The following is a 9,713-nucleotide window of genomic DNA, read 5'->3' on the forward strand; positions in this document are numbered from 1 at the left end:
CACATTAATGCCACTGCACTCCAGCCTGGGCAACAGAGTGAGACTCTGTCTCAAAAAAACAAAACAAAACAAAAAATTCTGATGCTTTCTCTCTCTCTCTCTCTCTCTCTCTCTCTCTCATACACACGCACTCAGTCTAGTCCTCAGTAGTAGCTCTCCACTGCCTCTGGATAAGGTCCAAACCTCCTAGCTGACACACACGGCTGACCTGGCCCCTGCCTGCCCCCTCCTGCACCCCTCACTGGTGCTCCATCGTGCCCCACCACTTGCAGTCCCCAGAGTAGAATGTGTAGTGTCCAGCCTCCAGGCCTGACCTGAGCTGCTCCCTGTGCCTAGAACGCCCCGACTCAATTTGCCACCTGGTGGACGCCTTCTCGTTTCTGAGGCCTGGGTTCCAACAGCTTCTCCAGGAAGCCTTTCTCTCATTAGCTCCACAGCATTCACCAAGCACAGGTACCGCGCAAGGCACTGGGGCAGTCCTAGACCTTTCTTGACATTTCTCTCTCCCCTGGCCCTGGCAGAAGTCACCAGTCCCCTCCTCTGAGCCCAGGAGACCCTGAACACTTTCACATTGACATTGGTGGCACTTAACTGCTCTTGGCTTTTGTGCATGTCTGTCTCCCTCACAGACCATGAGTGCCTGGAAGGGGGAGCCTGGACCTTCCTTATCTTTGTATCCTAGTACCAAGCACAGAGCCAAGTACACAGTAGGGGCTCGATAAACGTATATAGCATGAGTGGAGAGAGTGAAAGAATGAAGAACGTGAGGGAAAGCACCTTGTAAACCACGATGGGCAAGGTGGCTCCTGCTGTGGCTAAGGCCACTTTTCATTTGCTCCATGACCGAGGAAGTCAGATCCGAAATGCCACCTGGGTAGGTCAGCACAGCCTCCTGAGAGAGACGGTGAAAGAAGTCCTGAGCTTTTCTACCCCCTCTAGTGTGAGTGGAATGGGGGTCAGGGAGTTGGCTTCCGAGGTGTCCCAGAGAGCATGCTGTCAGGCGGCCACAGAGGAAGCAGACATAGAGTCACACTGGTTGATTCCATGCAGGCCTCTCGAAATGGCCTGCAATAGGGAGGCTGGGGAGGGGAGAGAAGGAGAGGGGACAGAGAGGGCCGGGGCCTTGGACCAAAGTGTCTGGTACACATGGATACTGCCCTCTCTCAGCCCCACACCAAGGCCTGGTCAACCCAAGCATAAGTCTTTTGTCCGCAATCCTGGGTGACAGAACTGCAGTTTAAAACCTACTCCATGGATCTCCTCTCCGGCACAGCTGCTCACTAGCCTAAGACCCTTCTAGCTTAACCTCATATGGTTAACATACAGCCCCTATGACCTCCCCATGCACAGGACAATGGAATCTCTTAGCAGGTTCATTTAGCTTATACAAATTCAAATGGTCAAGCTTAGTGGAAAAGAGGAAACAAAAGAAAGGAGGGAGGGAAGGAAAATAAAAAAAGAACAGAACAGGACAAGGAGATATAACCACGTGAACCTGCTGCTGTACTCAGGGGTGAGCCTGGTGCCTGCTGCCTCACGGATATCACAGTATAAACATCTCCGTACGCTGAGTGAGGCCCAGTATTTAAACACAGGTATCTGCTTCATCTGGTGCTAAACCTTAGAAAGTGCAACTTCTCCCAGAACTGGAGAAACAGGCTAAGATGAATTTAAGTATCAAGAGCCAGGGTGTCTGTTGCCTACCCAGTGCCCTCCTAAAGGACTTTCAAGGTGAATCTTGATTTTATTCTTATTTTCTACCTTACACACTGACTTTATTTATTTATTTATTTTTCCTTTGAGACAGAGTCTCGCTCTGTTGCCCAGGCTAGAGTGCCGTGACGTCAGCCCAGCTCACAGCAACCTCAAATTCCTGGGCTCAAGCAATTCTCCTGCCTCAGCCTCCCGAGTAGCTGGGACTACAGGCATATGCCACCATGTCCAGCTAATTTTTTTTCTATATAGATTTTTTTTTTAGCTGTCCAAATCATTTCTTTCTATTTTTAGTAGAGACAGGGTCTCACTCTTGCTCAGGCTGGTCTCGAACTCCTGACCTCGAGCGATCCTCCTGCCTTGGCCTCCCAGAGTGCTAGGATTACAGGCGTGAGCCACCGCGCCCGGCCACACACTGACTTTAGAACTTGACCTCCAGAAAATGCAACTCCACCTAATTTCATGTCCCATGATCCCCCCTCAGTCAGTTCTTCCCTCTGGGTATGACCTGTCTCAGAAGCTGGGCTTCAAGCCTCCTGGGAGGAAGGAGGACGTGGGGCTCTGCTCTGCACCCCTCAGTGTGCCACACACAGTGCAGGGTGCACTACAGCTGTTCCTTACATGCAGGTGAGGACAGCTGGCCCTATGTTAACTGTCTGTTCTAGGGGTGTCTGTGTTCCTGGGCTTTCTTCTGTGTGTCTCTTGGGAACCGGGACTTCCCTGTGTCTTCTTGGTGTTACTCAACCCATGTTCCTGTTCCAGCACTTAGAAAACACTAAGTAATCTTGTTGGCCAACTGAGTCTGGTTAGGAGGCTTTGGGAACTCAATAGGTTGATAGCCATTAAGATCAATTAAGACTGCAACGAGATAATGCATGGCAAGAACTCTATTAAACGCATATCCCACTCTCTTCTTAAAGGCCTCCCCTCCACTCCAGGTTTGTTTTTACTTTTTGTTTTGTTTTGTTTTGTTATTTTAGTTTCCTCTTTTTAAATCTTTGAGTACTACCTTAAGGAAACCGAAGAGATGGAATGCTTGGTTTATAAACAGACGTGCTGGAACTGATGATTGTGACACTAAGATTATCAATGCAGGATGGCGAATGGAAATGGAATGTGGGGTTTGTGCCCTGACTCTTCTATTCAACAGCTGTGTGACCTCAGAGAAGTAACTTGTGCTCTCTGAGCCTTAGTTAAAATGACAGTTAGCACAGGTTTCCTTCCTAGCTTTAAATCCTTATTCAAAAGGTTATTGGAGATGCTGTTACTGTAGTTACTACAAAACCGGGGCTGCATGGGAATAGTCCCTAAGAGCCTATCAAGTTCTATGAGTTGATTATTTTGTAAAACAGCAGATTCTAGAAAATACTGATTTAGTAAATTCAGCTTATGCATAACTTTTCAGAAATAGTTTTCTATTTAAATCTCAGTTTCACCCCTTTATGTTTATCAGAACTAGAAGTGAATTAAACATATTAACTGCAACATTATGTATAGTAGCAAAAGAATGGAAACAACCCAAATGCTGTTCAGCAGGAAACTAGTTAAATAAATTATGGCATTTTCATGTAGTGGAATACAATTTAGCCATTGGGAAAAAATGAGGCAGGTTTACATGTGTTGATACAAAACAATCTCTAATGAGGCAACTTCATGTGTATTGATATAAAACAATCTCTAGGATATATTCAGTGAAAAATGCAGGACCCAGAACCCTGTGTATAGTGTACCACCATTTGTGTATATATGCATATTTCCTCTAATCTGCTTAGACATCTGGAAGGGTAGCTGAAAAAGGACAAATTGTAGTTGCCTAAGAGAAGGACACTGGAGGCCTGAGGAAATGAAGAACATTAGAGGATGAAAAATTCAGTTTTTCAAAGTTTTATGTAATCAAATTTATCAATAGTTTCTTATGACTTGTGGGTTTTATATCTTTCTTAAGAAGGTCTTCCTTCCCTCATGGTTAAAATAGATATTTATTTTTCTAATTCTATTACATATATAGATATAGTAATCTCTTTTGTGTATGTTGAAATTGTTTTTGAGACATACTTTGCACTGTAGAACATATCTTTTGAATTTTGAGCTATGTGTAGGTATTACCTTCTCCAATAGAAAATAGAAAACTGGGGCAGGGGGAGAATCTACCAGATTCTATTTTTAAATACAACAAAATTTTTAAAGAATCTAGCTTATAGGGTACATTTTATGGTACATGAATCATATCTTAGTTAAAAAAGAAAGAATTGGCCAGGCACAGTTGCTCATCCCTATAATCCTAGCTCTCTGGGAGGCCGAGGCAGGAGGATAGCTGGAGCTCAGGGGTTCAACATCAGTCTGAGCACAGTGAGACCCCCGTCTCTACCAAATAAAAAAAAAAAGAAAAACAAAAATAAAAAAGAATACACAAAACAACAAAACTCAGCCGGGTGTGGTGGCTCGCACCTGTAGTCCCAGCTACCTGGGAGGCTGAGGCAGAAGGATCGCTCACAGCCCAGGAGTTGGAGCTTGCGATGAGCTACAATGACATCACTGCACTCTAGCCAGGGACCCGAGTGACACTCTATCTCAACCAAAACAAAAAACAAAAAAAAAACAAGGAAACTAAAAAAGAAAGAATCTAGCTTATAAGGCAAGGTTGTGATTCACAGCATGAGAACTGGGTGCAGGCAACAGAATCTTCCTCGTCGAGCCCAATGTTAGGGTTCAGCCAGGGTCTCCCCAAGACTCAGTTTTATAGTTTAGCCTAGTTTTATGGGTTCAACACCTGTTTGGGCAATACCAGCCTGCAGCCAGCAAGAAGTATCTCTGTGCTGTCCTCACAAGTCTTGCCTGAAAGCTGGTCCTACATCCTTCTATCAGATGCTCCCTGTAGAAGGCCAGGCTGACCCAGGTACCAAACCATCTCCTCTCAGAACCAGGGCTGAGGCATAAGCACTGTGGGGCAGGCTGACCCAGCCCGAATCCAGATAAGGAGGAGCCAGTGCCAAAGCCTCTCAGACAGACAGATACTGTCTGACACTTGAGGGAAAGAGGTGCTGGACACGGGGCAAAACAATGAGGTGCAAAGCCAGGAGAAGCCTGGGAGAAGCTAACGGTCTTGGGTGAATGTTCAGAATTAAGTCCAGGAACCACGGTCCTTGGTGCCCGGCTTAGGTGTGTGCACTTGTACACACGCAGACAAAATCTGATGGCTACTGCCCTTTGTATCACCACCATCATCATCATCACCAAACATTTACTTAGACTTGCCTGGGGATGTAAAGACATATAAAACAGGGGCCTCCAGTTTAGTCAAAAAGTGACAATATTTATCCACCCAAAGGCACATTTAAGGAGCTGAACAAAGGGTCTGATTGGAACCATGGTCCAAAGGAGAAGCTGAAAAGCCTTAGACCAGGTTTCTAGGTTTTCCTCAGCACAGGGCCTGAGTGGATGTCACTGGTGTCCCCCGGGGAGGCCCACAGGGTGGGACAGGGGAAATTCTTGAGGTGGGGAACACAAACAGGGCTAGAGGAGGAGCAGGACTGAGCCCAGTGGAAGAGAGGAAGTAGGAAGCACTCCAGGCCTCTGGGGCAGCATGGGAGGTAGGGATGCTTGTCACCAGTGGTTTGGACAAACACACAGCGTGGGTCACTGGGTCGGAGCCGAAGGTTAAAGCAGGGAAGCAGCAGAGGCCAGACCCCTGGGAGGAAGGCCCTGGCTGGCCAGCCTAGAAGTTTGATCCTTACCATGCAGACAGTGGGGAGCCATTGAAGGCTGCTGAGCAGGAGGGTGACCCTTGCAAACAGGCATTTTAAGTGAGATTACAGAGCAGCCCTTTATCCGAAGCTTTTTCAAAGCCCCGTGTGTGTTTCAAGTGGCACTTGAGACAGAAAGTCATAAAGCATTTACCCTGTGTCATGTACATGAGAAAAAAAGAAGGTTTAAGGGTCTCACAAAGAGATGCTTCAGTGAGAACAAGAAATGAAGGGTGGCACATTTTAAAAAAGGAAACAAATCTGCAGGACAGAACTGCAGCCACAGCATCTGGAAAACTGCAGCGCTTTCTTAAGAGCCTGGGATGCCCTCTTTAGCTGGGGGTGTTCTGACTCCTTTTTTGGAGGTGAGTTGTGATGTCAAAACCCTGGGCTGTGGTTTAGAGAGTGAGACAGCGAGAAGAGGCAGATGAGTAGAAATGGAAATATTGGGCCTGGATAGCATAAAAGGCCTCCATTCTGAGACTCCATCTGCCTCTCTCAGTAGCACCTTGGGGGTTTCTGCCAGCGTAGCTGAGCTCCCTCATCACCTCCAACGTATTTTCCTCTTAGAATAATAAAATTGTTTTTAAAATCCCTGTCAAGTTTTGAATCAGAGGTTTTTCAATGTTGTAACTAATTGTGCATGACAAGGCAGCAGGCAGGGCAGCTCAGGGGCTATAAACTGGGCAGCAACTTCAAGCCATAAATCAGCATTTAGGTAAGATGGGAGAGGAAGTTAGGATTAAGTTTCTGGCTCAAAGTGGGCTGTGTACAACTGCAGGGAAAGCTCTGCGAATGCAGAGGCAAAGCTAGCAAGCCAGGGAAAGGGCCTGAGTTGTGCATCCAAATCAGCCAGGTGGAACTGCAGATGAGGGCCTGCGTCTGCTCCAGGTGGCTCCACAACTCCAGGGAGCCCGGCTTCCTTCTTTCCCCAGCCTTCGCAAGGGGCTGCTCCCCTCCACGCTCCTAGCCACAGTCCTGAAGGGCTTGTGGACACTTTTGGTCTCTGCAGCTTCCACCTGAACTCAAAGGATTGCAAACTCAAAGCTTTCTTTCTTTTGGGGTCAGAAGGGAATGTTCCCCTCCCTGCCCTTCAAGACTAGCGCTGTGTATACCAGTAAGCCCTCAGTAAAGCAGTCCCGGCCAGGTGATGAAGCTAACCAGGACCTTGACGGTTAAGTTCAATAAAAACCCAAATGTTCCTAAAACAGGGGGTTGCACAACCTGTGGTGACTTCTCCCATGATAGTGCTTTTGCTCTGAACCTCATTCCCCCATGGCAACTGTGACCATACATCCCAGACTTTCCAGAACTGTCCTGATTTTACATGTTTGTCCTCGAGTTTCTGGAAGCACACAGGTACCTGCCAGGGATTGTGCCCTAATGTTTTGGTTTGACAAATGGCCAGTGTGCCCATGACATACAGCTGGCACAAGGCTGCAAAACAGCATTTCCCTCCAGGCAAGTTCAGACACTTGGCTGGATAGAAGGCCAGGCATGGAGGAGCTCCAGTGTGCCAGGGTCATTGGTGCCCATGCACTGCAGTGAGGTGGTACCACTAGGTCACACAGCAACCTAGCAGGGCTGAGTGCTGCCCCACGAGAGTCTTCTGCCTAGGACAGGGGGAGGGTGGAGATTTGGGGCATGAGAAGAATGGTCATGCACAAATCCAGGACATGCTTTTTTACTGTGTTCCAAATCCCTCTATTAAAGTTAGCCACCTCTGAGGCCCTCCAGGAGAAACAGTCTGCCTTCTTTCCATACTTGCAGGCTTGGCTCCCTTCCTGCCCGGCAGCATCTCAGAAGATGTAAAGACCCCTGCCCTGACCTGTGTCACAGGCCATGCTCAGGAAACGGGCCTGGGAGCCCCTCTGGAGAAACTGTGCCTGAGTCACTCCTCTGCCTCCTCCCCACCCAGACATCATCACAGACACAGTCTCAAAGTCCCAGCACTTTTCCTTTAGCCATTGAGCATGTTTCCCCTCTGCCCAGATCATAATAAAAGAATTAGGACAGGCCGGGCGCGGTGGCTCACGCCTGTAATCCTAGCACTCTGGGAGGCCGAGGCGGGTGGATCACTCAAGGTCAGGAGTTCGAGACCAGCCTGAGCAAGAGTGAGACCCCGTCTCTACTAAAAATAGAAAGAAATTATATGGACAACTAAAATATATATATACAAAAAATTAGCCGGGCATGGTGGCACATGCCTGTAGTCCCAGCTACTCGGGAGGCTGAGGCAGGAGGATCGCTTGAGCCCAGGAGTTTGAGGTTGCTGTGAGCTAGGCTGAAGCCACGGCACTCACTCTAGCCCGGGCAACAGAGTGAGACTCTGTCTCAAAAAAAAAAAAAAAAAAAAAAAAAAAAAAGAATTAGGACATAACACCTACTAAGTTTCTGCAGCTGACATTTCAAGGCTTAAAGTCTAGCTCACCAGCTCAGTCACACATGGTCTGATCAGTCCTCTTTGCAAGCCAGACCCAATCCAGTCACCCGTGCAATTTTGCTAATTCAAACAGCTTCCGTTTAGGGAGGTTGATAGCCATCTCCCGTCTCCTTTTCCTGCTGACATCATCCCACATTTTCTCTAGACACAAATAAGGGTACAGTTCCTGGGATAGTTTTCAAGTTGCCCAAGGTAGGAGTCAAGGGACCCTGCCCTCCTGAGTGGACTCCGCCTCTCAGGCATTTAGCAAGTTGTCAAAGGTAAAAGAGAGGTGAGGATTAAGTCACCTAGCTAAGGTTAAAGGGCAAAAAAACTTAAGAGACTGCAGCTGGGGCCCAGATCAATCCTGGGCATTTGCAATGCAAAGCCGCGTTTTGTTCACCACCACCGAGGTCTTGCACAATAGCCTGTGTATAAACATCCACGCCAACAATGCCTGACTGTGCAATCACGCTGTAATTACAGGCCGGCAGGAAGCTGCTGCTAGGAACTGCAGCATTCAACCTCCAGACATCCCATCTCGGAGTCTCCACCGCTCGGACGCACATTCCTGCACACACCAACGTGTCCCCGCCGCCGCTGCCCAGGCGCTGCCGCTACAGTTGCAGTCTCGCCACCCGTCCAGCCTGTCAGCCTCGAGTTACTCTGCTGGGATGTCATAAACTTCTCAGCTGTTCTTTAAAAAGCCCTGCGACACGAGGCTACCGAGGGCGGCGGGAACCACCATCAAAGTTCCCAAGCACATTCCTGCAGCCCTAGCAGTTTTAGAAAACAGAAAAGAACGAGATGCCGCAGAGTCCACTGGAAGCGGCTTTCTGAGTTTTATATAGAAAACACTCACATATGTACGTGGGTGTGCTGACAGTTTTTATGGCTAAATTGCAAAGTGTTAGGCCTTAGCGATTACTGTCAGGTTAGGGACGTGGTGGGGGAGGAGAGAGAGTGGTGAAGTCAGGAACGATTTGTTTAAAGGGGACCTGGGGGCAATTCGGGTTTTGTTTTCTGGAAATGCGTAGGGTTGTTTTCCCAAACTTCCAAGTTGTTCTGCTCTTCGTCCCTGGAGGGCCGAGCAAATAAAAGTAGGGGGAAAGTTCCTTTAACTTCCTTCCTGCGACCTCGCCGAGGGCTGCGAAGAGGAAGAGGACGTTTCCCAGGGAAACACAGGGAGGGGGTGGGAGGCGGCTGTGCCCAGCCTGCAGGGATGGGGGCGCGGGGCGGAGGGTCGCCCCAGCCGTAGGCCCCGGGAAGCCCCTTCCCCGCAACCCTGCTCCTCGCAAAAGGCGCCTGGAGCGGGCCCCGCTGCAGCCCTGGCTGCTTTAAGTCCCGCGGCAGATCAGCGACAACAGGGGCGCAGCCCGGGGCCGCAGACCCCCGCCGCCGAGCTCCCCACTGCAGCGCTCCCGGCACCTCGGCGCCCGGCCCAACCCGGCCCACCGCATCCCGGCCCGCGCTCCGGGACGTTTCCGAGCCCCATGTCGGCGCCCCAGTGGCGGGAGGGGCGACGAGCCCGCGGCTCACCTGCGCGCTGGATCCCGGGGTGGCTCGGAGGGGCGCGGGGCGCAGGCGAGCGCGGCCCGCAGGCTCAAACTTTGTTGCTCTCGGGACGGCGCAGTCGTCACTTCCTCGCGGAGCGGGCGGCGCAGCCCGGGCTGTGACCCAGCCGCTCGCGCGGTGGCGCGCGGTGCTCGGCAGCCGCCCGCCCCGCCCGCGCCCCCGGCTCCGCGCGCCCCGGGCCCCGGGCGCCGTCTCCCCGGCTCCGCGCGCCCTCGGCTGCTGGGGGAGCGGCAGCCCTGCGCGCCCGGCCGCCGAGCCGG

The 9,713-nt window shown here is 50.1% G+C and overlaps 1 protein-coding gene across 1 annotated transcript in view; it reads right to left on the minus strand.

Moving 5' to 3' along the window:
• Window positions 1-9,497, minus strand: part of MIDEAS (mitotic deacetylase associated SANT domain protein) — a 64,768-nt gene extending 55,271 nt beyond the window's left edge. The window contains exon 1 of the mRNA XM_069488681.1: window positions 9,418-9,497. The gene's annotated coding sequence lies outside the window, so the exon portion shown is untranslated. The remainder of the gene's footprint in view (window positions 1-9,417) is intronic.
• Window positions 9,498-9,713: the final 216 nt, after the last annotated feature.

Source organism: Eulemur rufifrons, chromosome 2 (genome assembly GCF_041146395.1).
Source record: "Eulemur rufifrons isolate Redbay chromosome 2, OSU_ERuf_1, whole genome shotgun sequence".
Classification (NCBI taxonomy): domain Eukaryota; kingdom Metazoa; phylum Chordata; class Mammalia; order Primates; family Lemuridae; genus Eulemur; species Eulemur rufifrons.